Here is a 20,983-nt window from a genome sequence, read left to right as displayed (position 1 = left end):
CTGAATATGTCTCCTGTCTCTTCACAATTGGGGCAGGAGGGATGGCTCAGTGGTTAAGAGTACTGTCTGGTCTTCCAAATGGTCCCAAGTTCAATTTCCCACAACTATATGGTGGCTCACTATCTACTATAATGATATCTGGTTTCCTTTTGAGTAAGATGCTTGATAAGTCATCCTCATCAACTTAGACCATGAAACACAATATGGACAAGTTCAACTGAACTGTCATATACAGGCTGCCCATGCATGTTTCAGCATTGCCCGGGCATACATTTTATTTCAGTTTTTTTTTCTTCTCAGAGCTTGTATTATTCTCTCTGCCCAGCCATATCTCTTACCATCTCCATCTCCCTAGTGCTGGGATTAAAGATAGGAGCCACCACTGCTTGACTCTGTTTTTCTTTAAAACCAATTTAATCTTCTGCATCACAGGGGTGGGGGGGCCTTGAACTCAGAGAGATCCTGCTGCCTCTGTCTCCTGAGTGCTGGGTTTAAAGGTATGTGCCATCACTGCCTGGCCTCTATGACAAACTAGTGCAGTAGCTCTGCACTCTGATCTTCAGGAAAGTTTTATTTGTTAACACCCAAAGTATCACTACCACATTTAAAGAAAGGAATCAAAGAAACTATCAGAAGATGGAAGGATCTCTCATTCCCATGGATAGGTAAGATTAACATAGCAAAAATGGCAATCTTACCAAAAATTATCTACAGATAACTTCAATGCAATTCCCATCAAAATCACAATACAATTCTTCATAGACCTCAAAATACTGACTTCGGTCCTTTGCCTGTGTGTGACAATCATGTAGCTTTGTCTCTTAGTAAGGCTTCTAAAAATGAGAGCAGTCCCTCTACCTTGAGCATTGCTGACTTTTGGTAATCTGTTCCCATGCTGGGTTACCTGACCCATCTTTAACTTAAGGGGAGGCTTTGTTCCTGCCTCAACATGATGTGCCATGCTTTGTGCAAACCTGTGGTAGGCCAGTACCTTTCTGGAAGATGGAGGAGGAATGAATGGGAATGTGGGTAGATGGGAAAGGAGAGGGAGTGGGAGGAAAGGAGGGAGAGAAAATTGGTTGGAATGTAAAATAAATTTTAAAAATGTTATTTAAATAAAAATATTATGTAATGTATTAAAAACATTTTATAGAGTTAGATATTTTCATATTTTTGAAATTTTGCTATTAGAAAAAGTAATTCTGGGTATAGTATGTATCTTTGTGTGAAATTTAATATTTTGCTCAAGTTAAGAACTTAGATGTACAATGTCTGTTGCAATATGATTTTACTTAGAAATAGACAAATTACATTTTAATATTTTTGATTGACGTGAAAACAACTTATACTGTTTCAGTTTTTGTTTCTGTTAATTTGTTTCCATTTATTTTGATTTACTTTAAAAGATTTAATTTCTTCATCTTTATTTCATCTGTCATTGATAGTTTATTCATGTTTAAGATAGCAGTTATGTGTCATCACAGAATTTCAAATACATTACAGAGAGAAATCCATGTGAACAGAGAGTAACAATTTGCCTGAGTCCACTGAGGTTCTGTGTTTTATAATGTAAGGGGTTGAACTCATAATCATACCCTCACTCAGATTTGTACAGTAAAGTTATGGAGATATTGGTGAGTGCTTTGACTTCATCTTTTGAGATGTTTGCAGGAGAAACCAATCAATACAATGTAGATATATACTGTACATGTTCAAAAAATCCTCTGTAGTAAAAGTCTGCTTTTTCATTTTCTAGCTTCCAAGACTCCTGAAATAAGCACACAGAAACTATATTATTTAAATTACTGCTTGGCCCATTTAGCTCAAGCTTCTTACTGGCTAACTTTTACATTTTAATTTAACCCATTTCTATTGATCTATTTATCTCCATATTCCTGTGGCTTACTGTATATTGCTCTGGCGTCTGTCTCTGGTGGGGCTACATGGCTTCTCTGGACTTCATCCTTCTTTCTCCCAGCATTCACTTTAGTTTTCCCCACCTAGCTTTATACTACCATATAAGGCCAAGTCAGTTTCTTCATTAACCAATGTTATTCACAGTATATGGAGGGGAATCCTATATCAGTTCTCCATCATTCTTTAGGTTAGATATTTCATTAAATTTCAATACTTTATATTTCATTAAATTCTCTTAAAGCACCATTTTAGAGTCTTTATATCTTTTATACTATTGTGCATATATTTGTCTAATTAATATACCAACTATTTTCCAATCTTCAATTTATTTAGCTAGTTTGAATATCAACTATTAATTTTTTCACTCATAGGTTGCTATTTGAGTGCTGAGTTGTATATGTTTTGAAAAGTGATTCGATGTATAGTTTTCTTCTTATTTTCTGCTATGGTTATTATAAGTTATATTTTAGGAACATGTTTAAATTGTAATATAAAATGGGAAAACATTCCTTCTCCTTTGCATTTCATATGAATACTTTGTTCTTACCTATTGGGAAAAAGTTGACTTGCTTATAAAATCATTCTGGACTGGAAACTTTAAAACCTTGTATTATCTGCCAAGTTTACTTATTTATTTACAACAAAAGGCCAGGACAGAAGTGTACACAGAGTTGTATACAGAAATCAGAAGGAAAACAGAGGGTGATTCAGAAGGAATGCACGTTTGGACAGAAAACACAAGAAAAACAATACCATGAAGAGAGATTAATGTATAGAACCTTGGACGTATGTGGAAACACATTTGCTAACACACACTTGCTGTCTCATATCTGCCTTGTACTTTCCTCCAAAACTACCAGATGTATTTTATTGTCTCACATAAAATACAGAAAAGTGAACTTCAAGACAGCATGACTTCATAACATCAGTAGTAAGTGAAAAAAGAAAGGTAAATTTTATTTTACCTACTTCCCAAATGAGTATGTATTTATAGTTTGATTGATGGATAGAATACATATAATGAAGTTTAAAAGAAAATAATAGATGGTCAAAAGAACTGAAAACACAAGAATATGGAGCTAATTTAGTTGATTTCTATATTATTTTTAGTTGAAAATAATTTTGACTGATATAGTTATAAATATTCTCTTAATTAATAGCAGTGCTGAAATTTGTGAGAAATTCAGTAATACTTTTCTCTTAATTCTCTCCTTAAAAATCTGTAAGCCAGCAATACCACTCTCATTCCTCACTGAAATAGTCTAGTGAAAACATGGCCACAGCTTAATTACATGTTCTTCATTTTGGATTGGGGGGGTGCTAGGGACAGTGTTTCTCTGGAATTCACTATGTAAAACAGTTTGCCCTTGAATTCAAAGAGATCCACTTGTCACTCCCTCTCAAGTGCTGGGATTAGAGTTGTGTATCCCCATATCTGGCTATTTTTTGACTTGGTGGCCACTGATCTTATATCTTTTGAAGAATATCCTTCAGACAACTGTCAATTGTAGATTACTTCTCTGCCCTTGGAAAGTGTGAACTGTCCACCATTCAAAGCCTGCTTATTTAGGACCTGTCATTTAGCTGACATTTTAAACTTTGACAAATGGAAACATTGGCTCCTATTTCCACAATGAATAAGAGCATATATGCCTAACTTTGGTATTTATATTTGACAATCAGCTAACAAACATGTTGCATGGAACAAGAAACTCTTGTACTGTTTCCAGTATGATCTATTTTACTTTAGTGTTCACAAGGTTTCGTACATTTTCAAGATATGTTTTTAACAAGAGAAGACCACTTAATTCTGTGACTGAATTTCATCTCTTGTTTGAAACGTTCCATACAAAGTTTACATCTTTGGTAAATCTCTAGCTAGTGAACCATATAAAACTGAAGCTAGTACATTATATAAAACTCCATGTCCCCTCACACCATGAGTTTCAGGATCATTATAATGACTTCTCAATTTAGAAATTTATATCAAAAAGTTCATTTGCATAGGGACAATTAAGTTTTTGACTCATTGGATAAAGTATCCTCTTGATATGATGAAATCACAACAATAACTGTTCTTTCTTGTCTTGTCTATATAACATAATGGTACATTTTAAAAATACTATGATGGAACATTGCTGCATACAGCGAAGTGACCTTGTTGATGTAAGTTTATAGACATCATGTACTAATGTACAGTTTTATGGGTTTAATAAAAACTGAAGTAATAATTCTAAGTAGACATTCATATTAGCATAAAATCACTGAGAAAAACAAAAGGGGAAAGTACTTTGTATTGAATCCATAGCCTTCTAGGACTAGAGAAATATCTTTACATTGTGGTATAACCCCAGACTTTTGTGTACTATTTAAACTTTGAGTCAGAATCTCATTTAGTTTTTCTGGTCTTGAATTGGGATTTTTCTCCTTAATTCTGAGTATGTAGAATTAGAGGTTTGTGACATCAAGCCTAGTTTCATTTATTCTTTCAACATATACAATTTATATCCCTTTGTAGATCAATTAACTACCACATCTTCAAGCATATGAAGTGGTATTAGTTATGTTTATGTATATGTTTTATTCAAGAATATAAATCTTTCTGTAACTGCTATTTTGGAGACTGAACAGTTGGACTTTAAATGACTGCATTCTATCACAGCCTTACAGGAGTCAATGGAAGTCTTGTTTTAAGAGTGGAAACCTGTTCATGCAAATTTTGTACATTTTAATACCCTAAAAATACTTGTTAGACATGTGAAGATTTATTCAGAGACAAATAAAAAAAACCTGTTCAACTAGCTAATAGTTAAAAGGGTGTACACTAAGTCAATTAATATATATAAATATATAGGGGTAGAATTGATCCTTAGACATCACATTCAGAAATGCCAAGTGTGTTTGTGTGAAGGCCATAGTATAATTTGTGTGTTGTTTGCGTGTCATCTACTTTGACTCTAAATCAGGAGACACATAATGGTATGTTCTAACTTTTAGTTACAAATAGTTAAGTTTTTTTCTGATTCAAAATTTCAAACATTTTGTCTAGGAAAAAAAATCCAAATTAAGATAGCTTCTGGGGTCTCCTTCCTTTTATCTTTTATATATATATTTGGTGTTTTGAGACAGGGTTTCTCTGCAGCTTTGGAGCCTGTCCTGGAACTCCTTCAGTAGACCAGGCTGGTCTTGAACTCACATAGATCTGTCTGCCTCTGTGTCTTAAGTGCTGAGATTAAAGGCATCATTGTCAGCACCATCATTCATCATGTTAAAGATCTACTTCAACATTTCCAATCGTGAACACTCAGCATACCTCCTTCAGAAGACCCTAATTCTGCACACACCCAAGAGAACATGAGGTCTAACCTTTTTTAGGAAATTCACAGTCCTTGGTTTCATACAATTAAAATCCTGAGTACATAAATGTGTGTGTCTTGCTTGACTAGTCATGTCCCTAGTACTTTTTTTCCTTTTTATCTCAATAATTCCCTCATTTAATCATTTTTTAATGCAGTCTATGTTAGATTGTTTCTTCATACTAGTAACTATTGCTGGAAGTGCTTGCCCACTCAATAAATTCTCACTTACTTGTAACTGAGATGCCAATATGCATACCCTTGTATATAACCCAAAGCAATGGTTCTCAACTTTCCCAGTGCCAGGGCCCTTTAATACAGTTTTTTACGTGTGGTAACCCCAACCATAAAATTATTTTTCTTGTTACTTCATGATTATAATTTTTTATTATGAATTGTAGTGTAACTATCTGTGTTTTCTGATGATCTTATGTGACCCCTGTGAAAGGGTCATTCAATCCTGAAGCAGTCATGACCCACAGTTTGAGAACAAATGCTCTAAAGAGATCTCAATGAGCTAGTCTCCTTCCCCTCCTTCCTATGTCCTTACTTCAGGCCTCCACTCAACCTCATGAAGTTTAGCTGTTACAGTAATTATGAGCCGGCAAATAGCTTACACAGCTTAGTCTGACTTGGCATGGATTCTTCCTGGGCACCTTGCAAACTTCTGCTTCTTGTTGTTGCCACCATTTGCATAGTCATCTGGTTCATAGCAGCTGGGACAGGGCTGGCTGCCACAGCATTTGAGTACCTGAGTTCCTGAAGTAGTTCTGTATTACATAGAGAATTTATTTTGCTGAAGGCAAGCAAGCTCCTTTCCAGGGAAACACAGAAGAGGTTTCTTTGGTTAGCCCACATAGTACCCTGTTACCTGTCACTATGCCGCTTTCTAACAGTATTTTAAAACTAAGCAATATTTTTGACTTGAAAACTCATGTATATAAAGACCAATGCAGATTAGTCAATTTAAAAGTAGAATATTAAAAAGTGAGAATCTTATTAGGGACACTGCAAGTACTATATTTTGTAATTTTAAAAAGCATTGTGAGAGAGAAAGATAACGTGATAGATCTCATGGAGAGAGTTTTTTACTGGGGGAAAGGGAATGGAAAAAGGGAGGGGGAGACTGGGCTCTGGGGACAGGAACAACAGAAGAGAAGAGTCAGGGAGAGAGAAAACCAGATAGACAGAGAGAAAGGAAGAAAAAAGGAGAGATGGGAGATGGGCTGGGCCCTTTTAAAAGGGAAGGTAGTGAATGTGCACAGGAGGTGATCTTAGTGGCTGCAGCTGAGGACATATCCTGTCAGAACCCCAAGGGCAAGCCAGTAACAATGCCTGAACACTATTCCTCCTTTTTTACTTATAACACAAAGGTGAGGCCTTAGAAAGGGGTAGCAGGTGAAGCGGGCATAAGATCGGCAAGTTCTCAAGACTACTTCCTGCTGACTTGGGGAGGCATTTTTCATCTTTTTTTATTTTTTTTATTAATTTACGAAAGTTTCCACTTCCTCCCCTCCTCCCAATACTCTCCCATTCCCCCACTTCCTCTCCTCCTCCCTCTCCAGCACTAAGAGCAGTCTGGGTTTCCTGCCCTATGGGAACTTCAAGTTCCTCTCCCCTCCCTCCAGGTCTAGGAAGGTGAGCATCCAAACAGACTAGGATCCAAAAAGCCAGGACATGCAGAGGAAACAAGTCCCAGTGCCATTGTCAATGGCTTCTCAGACAGTACCCGTGCCAGCCACATTCAAGAAACCGGTTCGATCACGTGCTCGTTCACTCCCAGTGCTGCTGGCCTTGGTGAGCTCTTATTAGATCAGTCCCCTTGTATCAGTGGGTGAACACACTCTTCATGGTCCTGCATTCCTTGTTCATGTTCTCCCCCCTTCTGCTCCTCATTTGGTCCTTGGGGGTTCAGTCCAGTGCTACAATGTGGGTCTCTGTCTCAATCTCCATCCATCGTCGGATGAAGGTTCCCTCTGATCCTGCCTTCCTTGCTCATGTTCTCCATCCTTCTACTTCTCATTTGGACCTAGGGAATTAAGGCCAGTGTTCCAATGTGTGTCTCTGTCTCTATCTCCATCTATCGCCAGGTGAAGGATCTATGCTGATAAGTAAAATATTAATCAGTATGGTTATGGGCCAAGGCCAGAACAGGCACCATCACCTCTGCTGTCCAGGGAACAATCTGGGAATCTCTCCTTGGACCTGGGAACCCCTCTAGAATCAGTCTCTTGCAAACCCTAAAATGGCTCCCCTAGTTGATATATAAACTTCCCTGCTCCCAAATCCATCCTTCCTCCCTCACCCCACATCCCAATACACCAAGCTTTCCCCAATCCTCCCCTACTCCCGTCTCTCTAACCCCCTTCCCTTCCATCCACACCTCCACCCAGTGCACCCAAGGTTGGCTGGCATTCTTGTCTACTTCCAATATCCAGGAGGATAACTATATGATTTTCTTCAGGTTCACCTTCTTATTTAGCTTCTCCAGGATCATGAATAACAGGCTCAAAGACCTTTAATTATGGCTAGAATCCACTTATGAGTGAGTACATACCATATTCCTCTTTTTGGGTCTGGCTTACCTCACTCACTATTTCCATCCATTTGCATGCAAAATTCAAGATGTCATTGTTTTTTACCGCTGAGTAAAACTCTAATGTGTATATGTTCCACACCTTCTTTAACCATTTTTCTATTGAGGGGCACCAAGGTTGTTTCCAGGATCTGGCTATTACAAATAGTGCTGCTATGAACATAGTAGAACAAATGCTTTTGGGGTATGATACGGCATCTCTTGGGTATATTCCCAAGAGTGGAATTGCTGGGTCCTGAGGGAGGTTGACTCCCAGTTTCCTGAGAAACTGCCACACTGATTTCCACAATGGCTGCACAAGTTTTCATTCCCACCAACAATGGATGAGTGTTCCCCTCACTCCACATCCTCTCCAGCATAGGCTATCATTGGTGTTTTTGAGTTTGGCTATTCTGACTGGTGTAAAATGGTATCTCATAATTATTTTGATTGATTTGCATTTTTCTGATCACTAAGGAGATTGAGCCTGACCTTAAGTGTCTTTTGGCCATTCGAAGTTCTTCTGTTGAGAATTCTCTGTTCAGTTCAGTACCCCAATTTTTAATTGGGTAAATTAGAGTTTTAGTGTCTAGTTTCTTGAGTTCTTTGTATATTTTGGAGATCAGACCTTTGTCTGATGAGGGATTGGTGAAGATCTTCTACCAGTCGGAAGGTAGTCTTTTTGTCTTACTGACAGTGTCCTTTGCTTTACAGAAGCTTCTCAGTTTCAGGAGGTCCCATTTATTCATTGATTCTCTTATTGTCTGTGCTACTGGGGTTCTACCTAGGCAGTGGCCTCCTGTGCCTATGTCTTTTAGACTACTTCGCACTTTCTCTTCTATCAGGTTCAAAGTGGTCGGATTAATGTTGAGGTCTTTAATCCATTTGGACTTGATTTTTGTGCATGGTGATAGATATGGATCTACTTTCATTCTTCTACAGGTTGACATCCAGTTATGCCAGCACCATTTGTTAAAGATGCTTTCCTTCTTCCATTATATACCTTTAGCCCCCTTGTCGAAAATCAAGTGTTCATAAGTTTGTGGGTTAATACCCGGGTCTTCTATTCGATTCCATAGGTCGACTTCTCTGTTCTTATGCCAGTACCAAGCTGTTTTCAATACTGTAGCTCTGTAATAGAGTTTGAAGTCAGGGATGGTAATGCCTCCAGAAGTTCTTTTATTGTATAAGACTGTTTTGGTTATCCTGGGTTTTTTTTTCTATATACAGTTGATTGTTCTCTCAAGGTCTGTGAAGAAGTTTGATGGGATGTTGATGGGAATTGCATTGAATCTATAGATTGCTCTGGGTAGAATTGCCATTTTTACAATGTTGATCCTCCCAATCCAAGAGCAAGGGAGATCTTTCCATTTTCTGGTATCCTCCTCAATTTCTTTCTTCAAAGACTTAAAGTTCTTGTCAAATAGGTCTTTCACTTCCTTGGTCAGAGTTATCCCAAGGTATTTTATGCTATTTGTGGTTATCGTGAAAGGTGAAGTTTCTCTGATTTCCCTCCCTGCTTCTTTATCCTTTGTGTGTAGGAGGGCAACTGATTTTTAGGAGTTGATCTTGTAACCTGCCACATTGCTAAAGGTGTTTATCAGCTGTAGGAGTTCTTTGGTAGAGTTTTTGGGGTAGCTCATGTATACTATCATATCGTCTGCAAATAACGAGAGTGATATGATGTACACTATCATATCATCTGCAAATAAAGAGAGTTTAAATTCTACCTTTTCAATTCAAATCCCCTTGAACCCCTTATGTTGTTGTATTGCTATTGCTAGAACTTCAAGCACTATATTGAAGAGGTATGGGGAGAGGGGACAGCCTTGTCGTGTTCCTGATTTCAATGGAATGGCTTTGAGTTTCTCTCCATTCAGTTTGATGTTGGCCTAGGCTTGCTGTAAATCATTTTTATTATGTTCAGGTATGATCCTTGTATCCCCAATCTCTCCAACACCTTTATCATAAAGGGATGTTGAATTTTGTCACATGAATTTTTCAGCATCTAATGAAATGATCATATGGTTTTTTTTCAGTTTATTTATATGATGGAATACATTGATAGTCTTGCATATGTTGAATCAACCCTGCATCTCTGGGATGAAGCCTACTTGATCATAATGGATAATATTTCTAATGTGTTCTTGGATTCGGTTTGCTAGGATTTTGTTGAGGATTTTTGCATTGATGTTCATGAGTGAGATTGGCCTGTAATTCTCTTTCTTAGTTGTGTCTTTATGAGGTTTTGGTATCAGCGTAACTTTAGCTTCATAAAAAGAATTTGGCAATGACTCTTCTGATTCTATATTGTGAAATACATTAAGGAGTATAGGTATTAGCACTTCTTGGAAGTTCTGGTAGAATTCTGCATTGAAACCATCTGGCTCTGGGCGTTTTTTGGTCGGGAGGTTTTTGATAACAGCTGCTAATTCTTCACGACTAACAGGTCTATTTAGATTGTTCACCTGGTCTTGATTTAACTTTGGTAAATGGTACTTATCTAAAAACCAGTCCATTTCTTGTACATTTTCCAACTTTGTGCATAGAAGCTTTCGTAGTAAGATCTAGTGATTCTCTGAATTTGCTCTGTGTCTGTTGTTATGTCCCCCTTTTCATTTCTGATCTTATTAATTTGGGTTTTTTCTCTCTCTGCCGTTTGATGAGTTTGGCTAGGGGGTTGTCAGTCTTGTTGATTTTTTCCAAGAACCAACTTTTTGTTTCATTGATTCTTTGGACTGTTTTCTGTGTTTCTATTTTGTTGATTTCAGCCCTGAATTTGATTATTTCCAGTCTTCTACTCTTCCTGGGCGAGTCTGCTTCTTTTTTTCCAGAGTTTTCAGGTGTGTTCTTAAGTTTCCAATGTGTACTTTCTCCATTTTCTTTAATTGGGCACTTTGTGCTATGAAGTTTCCTCTTAGCACTGCTTTCATAGTGTCCCATAGGTTTGAGTATGTTGTGTCTTTATTTTCATTAAATTCAAGGAAGACTTTAATTTCCTTCTTTATTTCTTCCTTGACCCAGGGGTGATTCAGTAGTTGACTGTTCAGCTTCCATGAGCTGGTAGGCTTTCTGGTGTTAGGGGTGTTATTGAATTCTAACTTTATTCCATGGTGATCCGACAAGACACAGGTGGTTACTAATATTTTTTTGTATCTGTGGAAGTTTTCTTTATTACTGAGTATGTGGTCAATTTTTGAGAGGGTTCTATTAGCTGCAGAGGAGAAGGTTTATTCTTTTCTATTTGGGTGGAATGTTCTATAGATATCTGTTAAGTCCATTTGATTCATTACCTCTATTAATTCTCTTATTTCTTTGTTGGGTTTCTGTCTTATTGATCTGTTCATGGGTGAGAGAGGTGTGTTGAAGTCTCCTACTATTAGTGTGTGTGGTTTGATGACTGCCTTGAGTTCTAAAAGTTTTTCTTTTACATAAGTGGGTGATTTTATATTAGGGGCATAGATATTCAGGATTGAGACTTTCTCCTGATGAATTGTTCCTGTTATGAGTATAAAATGTCCGTCTCCATCTCTTCTGATTGATTTTAGTTTGAAGTCAATTTTGTTGGAAATTAGAATGGCCACACCTGCTTGTTTCTTAGGTCCGTTTGCTTGAAAAACCTTTTCCCAACCCTTTACTCTGAGTAGATATGTCTGTCTTTGTGGTTGAGGTGTGTTTCTTGTAAACAGCAGAATGTTGGATCCTGTTTTCATATCCAATCTCTTAGTCTGTGCCTTTTTGTAGGTGAGTTGAGTCCATTAATATTAAGTGATGTTAATGACCAGTGGTTGTTGACTCCGGTTATTGTTTTGTGTGTGTGTGTGTGTGTGTGTGTGTATAATAGAGTTTGTGTGTTTCCCTTCTTTGAGTTGTAGTTGTGAAGGGTCGCTAGATGTCTGAGTTATTTTAGGCAGTGTTGGCAGTATTGGATTCCTTGGGTTGCTATTTTCTTTCTATTACTTTCTGTAAGGCTGAATTTGTGGCTCCAAATTGTTTAAACTTGTTTTTATCCTGGAATATTTTGTTTTCTCCATTGATAGTAGACGAGAACTTGGCTGGGTATAGTAGTCTGGGTTTGCATCCATGGTCTCTTAGTTTCTGCAGTACCTCTATCCAGGACCTTCTGGCTTTCATGTTTTCCATAGAGAACTCCAGTGTAAGTCTGAGGTTTACTTTTATAAGTTACTTGACCTTTTTCCTTTGCAGCTCTTAATATTCTTTCTTTAATCTGTATGTTTTGTGTTTTGATTATTATATGGTGAGGGGATTTTTTTTTGATCTACTCTATTCGGTGTTCTGTATGCTTCTTGAACCTTCATAGGAATATCGTTCTTTGGGTTGGAAAAGTTTTCTTCTATAATTTTGTTGAATATATTATCTGAGCCTTCGATCTGCAATTCTTCTCCTTCTTCAATCCCTATTATTCTTAGTTTTTTTATTTCATTGTGTCCCAGATTTCTTGAATGTTTTGTGATGAGAATTTGTTGGATTTGCCATTTTCTTTGATCGGAGCGTTTAATTTCTCTATGGTATCTTCAGGATCTGAGATTCATTCTTCCATCTCTTGTATTCTATTGGTTATGCTTGATTCTGTGTTCTCTGTTCTTTTACCTAGATATTCCATATCCAGCCAGCCCTCGGTTTGTGTTTTCTTCATTGCCTCCATTTCAGTTTTCAATTTTTCAACTGTTTCCATTACCTGTTTGATTGTTTTTTCTTGGTTTCCCAGAGTATTATTCACGGATTTACTCATTTCTTCAAACGTTTTGTTATACTTCTCATCCATTTCTTTACTCGTTTCTTCAAACGTTTTGTTATACTTCTCATCCAGCTCTTTAAGGGAGTTATTCATATCCTGTTTAAGGGACTCTATTGCTTTCATAATGGCACTTTTTTCCACTTCTTCTGGATTAGGGTGTTCAAGTCCTTCTACTGTAGGGTCGCTGGGTTCTGGTGTTTTCTTGTTGTTTTTCAGATTCTTGGAGGGGTTCTTGCCTTGGCGTCTGCCCATCTCTTCCTTCAAATGCTCTCTATTGGATCTTCTGATACCGGGTCAGGTCCCCTTGTTGGGCAGAGACTTCACTGACAGAAGGCCTACGTGTCCTCAGGCATGCTATTGAAACACAGGAAGTACCTCCTACCATGGTTGCGCTAACAGACCAGGTCTAGCACTCAAGGCAGCTGAGCTGGGGAAATTTTATGGCCCTGGAGGGAAGGGAGAAATAGAGGAAGGTGTACCTGGATGAAAGCTGGGATGGGAGGCGGGAAAGCTTAGCAGTGTTGAGCCACTACTGCAGGGTGACCAGGGGTGTCAAGGGGGTTGGGAAGGTCTGAACTCCTCCTTGCCGGGCTTCTGCCATGGGCCGGAGCAAACTCACCCCTCTGATGGGTGTCTGCTAGAGGCTCAGTGCCCCTTGGTGGCCAGGAATGTCATTGAGCTGACACAGGGCCTACCTGTCCTCAGGCAGGCTATTGAAACACAGGAACTGCCTCCTGCCAGGTTTTGCTAACAGCCCAGGCCCAGCGGGCAAGGCAGCTGAGCTGGGGAAATTTTATGGCCCTAGGGGGAAGGGAGGCATAGAGGAAGGTGTACCTGGATGAAAGCTGGGATGGGAGGCGGGAGAGCTTAACAGGGTGGAGCCACCACTGCAGGGTGACCAGGGAGTCAAGGGGGTCGGGAAGGTCTGAACTCCTCCTTGCCGGGCTTCTGCCGTGGGCCGGAGCAAACTCACCCCTCAGATGGATGTCTTCTAGAGGCTCGTATTTTTCATCTTTGTGGGACCTGGGAAAGTTAGGGTTCTGGTCACAGCTGGCTGTTTCACTTCACTGTCCAGGCTATGCGGAATCATGAGGCACGCAGTGGATGTGGCAAAATGCTGTTTAAAGTGGATCTAAATCAACTCCCTAGGGCTTAAAGTACGTGATCCTTTCCCATTACCATGCTTCACCCAGACATGTGTGATAGTCTTGTGTCTCCAGCTGGTGACAATAGCTGATTAGGAATGGCCAGTGGGTTTCACAAAAACATCCCAATGGGAGTAAACATAAACAATGACACAGTGAGCATGAGTGAGGAAGAGAAGTAAGACCTAAGAGTCTGCAATTCCTAGTGTCCCAGGAGATCAGAGAGGGTCGATTTTGAGATGGCACAGACTGCTCAGTGATTCATCAAGCACAGAGCAGGGGCCAAGGATTCTGACCTTGAGAGAAACACAATTACCTGGTACTAGGACTTTGAGTAAAGCCAGAAAGCAAGGAGAAGACTGTGCTTCAGAAATTTAGCCTTGCATCCAGGGGAGTGGTCAGAGGTGGGTAACCCCTCCAGAGATCCAATTGCCAATATTGAAGGAAAAGCAAAGCTGCCAGTGAATGAGAAAGCAAATTTGTTGCGGGAGGGAGTAGATCTATTGAGGTTGGAGCAGGAGGATAGGGTCCCAGTATGAGGTGATACCTTTTGGTGGGCTCTGTTCCTAGGCAAACATGTCACAAGCAACAGAGTTAATGTGAGAGATTTTTGGGGAAGAGAGAAATTTCTCTCATTTATTAGGATAGCTGACAAAATGTTGAAAAGGTAGGGAACCCTGACTGCTCTTTGGCCTGGAGAAGGAGGGGGAGTAGGAGTGGGGGAAGGGGAGGGAAGTGGAAGGAGTGGAGGAGGTGGAAATTTTTTAATAATAATAATAAAAAAATCAAGATATAAAGTGCCAGGAAGCAGATTTTTGTAGGCTTATTCCCCGTGAGTGAGGCAGGAGAGCCAATTGCTTTTTATCAAACAAAGATCATGAGAATGGCACCAGCTGCCTGATGAGTCATAAGAAACTGAGGGATGAAGACAAAAGAGGGGGACAAAGAACCCTGGACAGGGAGGCAAAGGGAAGTCCAGTGAATGCTCATGCGAAAGATGGGTACTGAGGGCTTTGAGCTTGAAAGTGTCATGGTTGTCTGGTACCAGGGCTTAAAGAGCCCAAAAGGTGAAAATCCACACTAGAGAGAGAAACCCTCACCTGTAGGAAATAGCTAGACATGGGGAAAGGAGAGGGGCTCATCTATCATGCTGGTTTTGGATGGCCTTTCCCAGCAACCTGAAGAAGTGAAGCTGCCCTTATGTGGACAGGTTTCCAGGATCCCAGTGTACCATAAACTGCATGAGGGCGGGAAGAAATGTCAAGAGAGCCTTTTCTGGTCAGGGAACCAATGTTGTAATTTTACAAAACTGCAGGGGAGAGAAAGATGTCATACAACAGAGCTCACATGGAAGGGTTTTCTATTGGCGGAAAGGGAATGGAAAAAGGGGGAAGGGGAGAGGGAGATTGGTATCTGGGGACAGGAGCAGCAGAAGAGAAGAGGAGAGGAGGGAGGAGGGGAGGGAAGGGAGAGAGAGAGAGAGAGGAAAAGAAAGAGGAAAAAGAGAGATGGGAGGCAGGCTGTGCCATTTTAAAAAAGAAGGTACTGAATGTGCAAAAGAGGTGCTCTTAGTCTCTTAGTGGTTGCCCCTCTGGCTTTTACAGTCAGAACCCCAAGGGCAGGCCAGTACAACTGCCTCAGTGCTAATGCTATACTCTATTGTGCAAACTCTGATGAACTTTTATTATAGTCAACAGAATATTTACTTAGCCACAAGGGAAGTCATCAAAAACATTGTTGTGTACTCCTTAGCTGTCTAAAATGGGATATTCTTGGGATATTAGGTTTGGTTTGCTCTACCACCCTCTTTTCTTGATTTGTTTGTTTCTTTTCTTTTCTTTTCTTTTCTTTTCTTTTCTTTTCTTTTCTTTTCTTTTGCTTTTTACCTAAACTCAAATCATTGATATGGGGATACAATATGGGAGAATTTTACCCCTTCCCATCTGATCCAATGTTCCTTTGATAAACTCTACCAATTTTCCAGATTATGACTATCTTTAGCTAGAATCCCTAAAACGACAAGTTAAAATGGCATGCTATGATTTGAGCATGAAATCTCTCCAGTGGGCTCATGTAGAGATTTGGTCCCTAGTTGCAGTCTTAATTGGTGCAGTAGCTGGAACTTTAGACTTTCATGGGCAGATGTAGCTAGAAAAAACAGGTCATAGAGAACTAGTCATGCCCTTAGAGGCACTTTAGCCATGGCTGATCCCCTTTATTCCTCCCACCACCACCACTTTTCATTGCAGCAGGGAGTAAACAACAGTCAACCTCCATGCTACTACAACCACAATCTCCTGCTGAGCCTCAGACTCAGAGGCGATCCAAACTTAACTGAGATTTCTCAAATTTGGATCTAAAATAATTTTTCTTCTCCCGTAACTCATTTTGTCCTTTTATCACAATTGTGAAAAAGCATTAATAATGTCAATATACTGGTGTGGGAAGTACTTTTGTATATGATTTCCTTTTATTGGTTAGTGAATAAAGAAGCTGCTTTGGCCTGTGATAGGGCAGAATAGGGCTAGATGGGAAAAAGTAAACTGAATGCTGTGAGGAAGATGGCGGAGCCAAGAGAAGCCATGGACAGATATCAGATGGAACTTTACCAAGTAAGCCAAAGCCACATGGCAATTTAGAGATTAATAGAAATGGGTTGATTTAAGATATAAGAGTTAGTCAGAAATACACTTAAGTTAATGGCCAAATGGTATTGCAAACAATATAATTACTGAGTGATTATTTCGGGTCTAAATGACTGGGAACAAAAGCACGGCCTCTGCTAAGAGATTGGCATGCCAGTGTGGAGCAAGAATTTCCTTGTAAAGTCTAAAAAATTTTTTTACAGGCTTCTAGACCCAATCTCAAAGTCATTAAGCTATACCTCCTGTCTCTTCCCTGCTTTCTTTATATATTAAATGTGTCTGCAGTTAGTGTAAAACAATCTAACATTCTATACAATTTGTGTTGATATTGACCTTTCTTTTATTGTGAGTTATTGTTTCAACTTATTTAAGATTTGGCTACAATTTTTCCATTTCTTAACTCCACATTAGTGAATGTATGCTTCATAATTGAGATTTTAAACCACAGGATGAAACATTTTTTCACTCAAATTTGGTATGTTACTAAACCAGAGATAATCATTTTAAATAAGAAAATGTATTTACTTGGAAGAATTCAGAATGTCCATAAAACAGTTGCATTTTTAATTGTTTTTATTGTGTTATTTTGCAATTACTAAGTGGAATTCAGTTAACAGAAAAGTTATCTTCCTATTAGATGCATAAGAGACAACAAAAAATAAAAAAAAACACAACAACAAAACAACTGTTCCCATATATGACCAATTTGTGCTGTGTACCAGCAAGAACATGCTTTAAATTTCCTTTTCAATTTACAACCCTCAGAGCGTACCAGGACAGGGCTATCTAAAGATGCTTTCAGTAGTAAGTTCATTATACAATACAAGATACTTATACAGTCATAAATTTCAATATTTTTATTCAAAAGCTGTTAATTGTATACAGGGGGGTTAAATGCTTTATATACAAGAAAAAACACTGTGCTAGAACCAACATATTCATTATAATCTTCTTCATCTTGCTCTTCCTCTTTTTCCTCCTCATCCTCATCCTATTCATCCTCTTCATCTCTCTCTCTCTTCCCACTTTTTCTGGGTCTTCTCAATTTTAATTACCCCCAATTTTTGATTTGATTTTTTTGTGCTGCTTGTCATCTGCAGCAGTGTTGTTCCACATCTCTTTTAGTTTCTTTGTAAAATCACCAATGGATAAGCCAAGATGTTGTCCTTTGATTTTTCGGTGATACTTGGAACACAACAAGAAGGCTGAAGGTGGCCTCTTGGAAGCATTGGGATCTTTGAACTTCTTTATGGTCTCTCCTTTGGAGGAACGTTGGTTTTCATTTCTCTTTCATAACAAATCTTGTCAGCCTTTGCCATGTCTTTAAATTTACCCTTGGCTTTGGCAGACATAATTGACCACTTTTCTGAGCAGTAGTAGTTCGAGAACTCTGAGAAGTTGAAAGAAGCCTCCAATTGCTTCTTGTACTCCTCCCAGGAAAATTTACACAAAGAATGCATGTGAGGAGGACATTTTGCCTCTTGACTTCTTTGCCAAAGTATCTTCTTTGCCAAAGTTTTGTTGACTTCCATCTGCAAGCCACAGAGTCACCCAGTGCCTGTTTAGCTTTTGCTTGCCCTAGTGTTTTCTCTAAGTGCAGAATTAATCTTAATAGCTATAATTTGATATGGTTTGAAATGCATTTGTTTATGTACATCATTCAGTGAGGCAATATTATTCTGGTCCTATTAAATGGACTGAGATATTATCCCCAAAATTAAAAGCAATAATTAAAACAGTATATGTTATCAACGTAATATATTTTGCTCAATCTTACCAATAATTTTCTCACAGTTTTAGCATGATATACATCTTTTTATTTGCACGTTGAAGGCCAACTTTTCTTCAGGAGAATGTTAACATAAACAATCTCACATATTACTGTGTGTAAGTGTATATTCTATTAGTCTATGCATAGGTTAAATGGATTCCACATTTATATGTTCACATAAGCCTATTTTAATCCCTAAAGTGCCCATAGGTACAATTAACCTAATGGTCGCTTTTAGGTTTGAGTTAAATTTATAGTTGGGTCTGCAGAGAAAGCCTGTTCTCAATTTTCTTTGTGAATCCTTGTGCAGGGCTGTGTCTTCTGCATGCAGAGGGCTTATAAACCTCATACCAGGCTACTTGTATCAGTGATGTCTTTAATTAACACAGAAAAGGTCATATGTGTGCCCAGGAGCTGTCCATAGCAGATGCTTAAGCTAATCATTTTTTAATTCAATCACTATTAATCACTAAAGTTTCATTGGAATTTGATAAGTGTTGAGAAAGGACGTTTTTGTATATAGCTTATTGAAGTCATTCTTTCTTTCCATTAACTTGTAGGAGATCATTAGTGTTAATGCTATCCCACAAGGACCATATCTATATTTTTCTTTCTATGATCCATATAGTTTCTCAGGAGCTTTCTCAGGCTTGCTTGGATTTTAGCCTACACTACTATAGCTTTGTCTCCACTGATGAAACATTTCTATTTAGTATAAGTGAAAAAGTCATGACAATCTCAGTAGTAAGGGAATTAAATATCCAGTTGAACTTGAGTGAGCTGCCTACTTGTCTTTCCAGGGTAATGGCTTCAAAATATTAGCAAACTTTTATGAAGTCATGAAGATTTTTCTTTTTCCCTTGTTTAGATTTGGCAAGAAAATCTTGTTAAAATAAAAGTTGGGTTTTTATATTCCTTAAAGTAATAAGTATATTAGTTTGTTCCCATTAAATGTGTATGAAAGGACCATAAAACAAAAATTGAAGAATTTTCATTACTGGTCCAGGCAAAAATTTTTTACATGACTGAAAAGAGGAAATATTTGAGTCTTAATTTGATTTAAATGGATTTTGAATTAGATGAATATTGACAAACAATTATACAATGACTATACTGACTTCATTTTTTTTTCTCTGTGAGTACAATTTAATCAAGCTTATCAATCAGTAATTTACTGGCTATCAACTTGTTAGCCAAGATCTTTATTTTGCCTATTATTTCTACTATGACTATGCACATCAAGTCAACTGAGCAAAATTCCACAACTACCAATAAGATGCAAGGAAATATTGAGGTTGCACATGACAAAAATTGAAAAAATAAAGGATGATATTAAACCTAAGAATGAGAAAAAGCATTATAGGAAAGACTTGTTAAGTATGATAAAGTGAGTTCTAAGCAAATTGCTGTTCTAACTTGATGAATGCTTTCTACATGCAGCAAAGAGTTCAATGCTCTAGCAGGCCATTCAAAAGCACTATAATTTATACCGCAGTTGCTTAGAATTTGTCTCAAATCTTTATATCTTTATACACTTAGAAGTCTTCTGTTTCTATTGTGAGTATATAAGCTGAAGTTTTGAAGATCAGTTAGACTTGGATAGAATCATACTATGTGATATAGTATGTAATATAATGCTGAGTGAATATTAGGAAGATGATCAAAAATTTTTGTTGTTGTTCTTGTTTGTCTGGGTTTTGTGAGGTCTCACTAGGTTGCCCTGAATATACTGGAACTCACTATCTAGATCATCATGGCCTTGATATAATTGAGATCTGTCTGCCTCTGCCTCCTATGTTCTGGAATTAAATGTGTCCCCTACCATGCCATGCCAAGAGAGCTTAATGTTACCTTTATTAATGAATGATGAGAGAGAATGAAGGAAACAACACATGAATTTTAGAATAGGAGAGGTAATAATATGAACTATAAACATGCCATCAATAGTTGGAGACTGATTGTTCATTTTCCAACCACTCAGACCCGAAATATTCACAGATTCTGTACTGATTAAAACACTGCTTGGCCAATCCACTTCAGTGTAGCTAGCTCTTAATCTTAAATTAACCCATTTCTATTAATCTCTGTATTGCCACATGGTTGGGCCTACCAGTAAGGTTCCTTCCAGCATTGGTCATCTCTCTCTTGCAGCAACTACATGACTTTTAATTGAATTCATCTTCATTTTTTCCAGCATTCAATTTAGTTTTCCAGCCTAGCCCCATTCTGCCCAGCCAGTAGGTCAAAGGATATTTTGTATTAACCAATGGCATTCACAACATACAGAGGTGAATCCCATATCAGCTATCTTTTTTTTATTCACAGAAAAACATCTATATGTGAATTAACAATATGTGTCTAGTTTATGAGGAGAAATTTTGGTCTGAAATTTTTAAGATAAAGATGATTTTTCTTGATTCAGCATAGTGTTACTATTTTAGAGGTATAAAAATCCAGAAAACTGTAAAGAATGCCCGTGCACACTCACCTGAAAAGCTCAAGGAAGAAAGAAAATGGCACAAAGATAGTAAAGAGCTGCATCAACTGCTTGAGTAATGTAACTGTCAGTTGTCCAAAAGGGGGCCTGTGCTACTTTAAAACTTACTCATACTTCTTTTTAAATTTTTTATTCATTTAATTTTTTAAAAAGAAAACAATCTTTTTTATTTTACATTTCAATCCCAGTTCTCACTCCCTCACCCTTTCATTTCCTCCATGTTCTCCCTCACGCCACCCCATCCTGGCCTCAAAGAGGGTAAGTCACCTTGCTTTGGGGAAGGTCCAAGGCCCTCCCTACTATAACTAGGCTGAGCAA

At 38.2% G+C, this 20,983-nt stretch overlaps 1 pseudogene; it reads right to left on the bottom strand.

Annotated features, from left to right (window-relative positions):
• Nucleotides 1-5,867: 5,867 nt before the first annotated feature.
• LOC125406547 (high mobility group protein B1-like 1) lies at nucleotides 5,868-20,777 on the bottom strand (annotated as a pseudogene).
• Nucleotides 20,778-20,983: the final 206 nt, after the last annotated feature.

The sequence above is a fragment of the Myodes glareolus genome, chromosome 10 (genome assembly GCF_982192425.1).
Source record: "Myodes glareolus chromosome 10, mMyoGla1.1, whole genome shotgun sequence".
Classification (NCBI taxonomy): Eukaryota; Metazoa; Chordata; class Mammalia; order Rodentia; family Cricetidae; genus Myodes; species Myodes glareolus.
This window is presented reverse-complemented; position numbering and strand designations above follow the sequence as displayed.